The 2,531-nt window shown below is 51.1% G+C and overlaps 1 pseudogene; it reads right to left on the bottom strand.

Moving 5' to 3' along the window:
• Positions 1–976: 976 nt before the first annotated feature.
• Positions 977–2,130, bottom strand: LOC139036975 (olfactory receptor 5J3-like; annotated as a pseudogene).
• Between the last annotated feature and the right edge of the window lie 401 nt (positions 2,131–2,531).

Here is a 2,531-nt window from a genome sequence, read left to right as displayed (position 1 = left end):
GCATCCACCCCCACGTCGCTAAATCTGGGGAAACCAGAAGATCATGCTGCCCCTGGCCTGAGGTTTCCTGGGAGTCATCATGAGCCGCCAATCAAGAGACTTGACTTGTTACCGTGTGTAACTGAAATACCTGGTTTGAAGCGGACATCCTGATGCTGAATTCTCCCTCCCTCACCAGCTGTGCGGCTTCAGGGAGCTCATTCACTTTTACTGAGTCACACACCCTTCATTTGTAAAGTGAGGTCATCTCCACATGACTCCCTCACAAATGGTGGCAAAGATTCAATATGCTAATGGATGTTGCCTTACTCTAAAGCTGCGGTGCTCTGCACGAAGAATGGTATTTGTGTTTCTCCCTTACTTCTACCACCTCCTCCAAAACCAGGCTGCTCTTGGTCAGATCAATTCTTAGTGTGATTTGGCAGAGGCTATGCCTTCCCAGTCCCATCACTTCATGGCAAAAGATGGGGAAACAATGGAAACAGTGGCTGACAATTTTTTGGGGCTCCAAAATCACTGCAAATGGTGACCGCAGCCATGTAATTAAAGGACGCTTGCTCTTTGAAGGAAAAGTTATGACCAACCTAGAAAGTATATTAAAAAGCAGAGACATTACTTTGCCTACAAAGGTCTGTCTAGTCAAGGCCATGGTTTTTCTGGTAGTCATGTATGGATGTGAGAGTTGGACTGGAAAGAAAGCTGAGCACCAAAGAACTGATGCTTTTGAACTGTGGTGTTGGAGAAGACTCTTGAGAGTCCCTTGGACTGCAAGGAGATCCAACCAGTCCATCCTAAAGGAAATCAATCCTGAATATTCATTGGAAGGACTGATACTGAAGCTGAAACTCCAATCCTTTGGCCACCTGATGTGAAGAACTGACTCATTAGAAAAGACCCTGGGAAAGATTGAAGGCAGGAGGAGAAGGGGATGACAGAGGATGAGATGGTTGGATGGCATCACTCATGTGATGGTCATGAGTTTGAGCAAGCTCCAGGAGTTGGTGATGGACAGGGAGGCCTGGCCTGCTGCAGTACATGGGGGCATAAAGAGTTGGAGACGACTGAGCGATAAAACTGACTGATGCCTTCCTCATTCCAACAGCCTTGCTGGGCTCAGCAGGGAAAGATGTTGACCTGGAGCTTCCTCTGCAGGGCCTCCTTCACCTCCTTGTTGCGGAGGCTGTAGATGAAGGGGTTGAGCATGGGGTTATGATGGTGTAACAGACAGACACTACCCGGCTGCTGGTATCATTGGTGGATCCATGAGGCTGGATGTGGATGAAAATCACGGTGCTGTAGAAGATGGCAATGGCCAGGAAGTGGGAGGCACACGTGGAGAGGGCCTTCTCCTTCCTAGCTGCTGAGCGCATCCTCCCAATGGCCAGCAAAACCAGGCCATAGGAGGTGAGGATGAGGGCAGCAGGCAGAATGGTAACCAGGGCAGAGAAGACATAGAGGACCATACCTGCCGTGGCTGTGTTGGCACAGGCCAGGCAGAGAAGGGGTTGGATGTCACAGAAGTAGTGCGGTACCTGGTTGGGCCCACAGAAAGGCAGGGCAAAGACATTCCCAGTCTCAAGAGCAGAATTAGCTCCACCGAAAGCGTAGGAAGCAGCCACCAGCTGGAGACAGGTGCCCCTGGTCATGACGGAGCCGTAGTGGAGAGGTCGGCAGATGGCCGTGCAGCGGTCGTAGGCCGTGGAAGCCAGCAGGAAGCTCTCAGCTGTGGCGTGCATCACAAAGAAGGTCATCTGGACCACGCAGCCCTTGAAGGAGATGGACCTGTCAGAGGCCAGAAGGTCGACCGGCAGCTTGGGCGTGACCACCGAGGAGTAACAGATATCGAGGAACGAGAGGACGCTGAGAAAGAAGCACATGGGACTGTGGAGGCGGGAGTCCGTGAGGATGAGCGCCACCATCCCCAGGTTGCCCACCACAGTCGTGGCGTAGACGAGCAGGAAGCCTCCGAAGAGAAGCTTCTGGAGGTCTGGGTCATGGAGAATCCCAGCAAGATGAAGTGGGTGACGGGGGTGTAGTTTCCAGCGGCAAGGGCTAGTTCTCCAGGCGTCATCTGCAGAGGTGACAGCTGACCATCACTCAGACAGTATTACTGAGCGTGTCCACCCGTGCATGTGCAAGGTACACTGAGGGTGAACATCAAGTGAGTGTGTCTTTGTCTACAAGAAGAAATCGGGAGGCTTCCCTGGTTGTCCAGTGGCTAAGACTTCATGCTTCCAAGGCCGGGGGTCCAGTTATGGATCCTGGCCTGGGAACTAGATCCCACAGGCTTCCCCAAAGTGTTTGCCTGCTGCAACTAAAGATCAGATACTCCTCACCGAAGACCTGGCACAGCCAGACAAATGAACAAATATTAAAAATAAAAGAAATAATGGCAAGTATCACATCATAGTGGATAGGACATGGGCTCTGAAGCCAGACAGACCTGTCTTAATTCTGACTGTGCCGCTAACTGGTGGTATTTCTATGGATAAGCTATATTCATGAGCCTTGTTTTTCTTATCTTTAAAGGA

This window comes from Odocoileus virginianus, chromosome 10, assembly GCF_023699985.2.
Source record: "Odocoileus virginianus isolate 20LAN1187 ecotype Illinois chromosome 10, Ovbor_1.2, whole genome shotgun sequence".
In the NCBI taxonomy this organism is placed as follows: Eukaryota; Metazoa; Chordata; class Mammalia; order Artiodactyla; family Cervidae; genus Odocoileus; species Odocoileus virginianus.
Note: the sequence above shows the minus strand (reverse complement) of the source record. Positions and strands in the feature narration are given on the sequence as shown.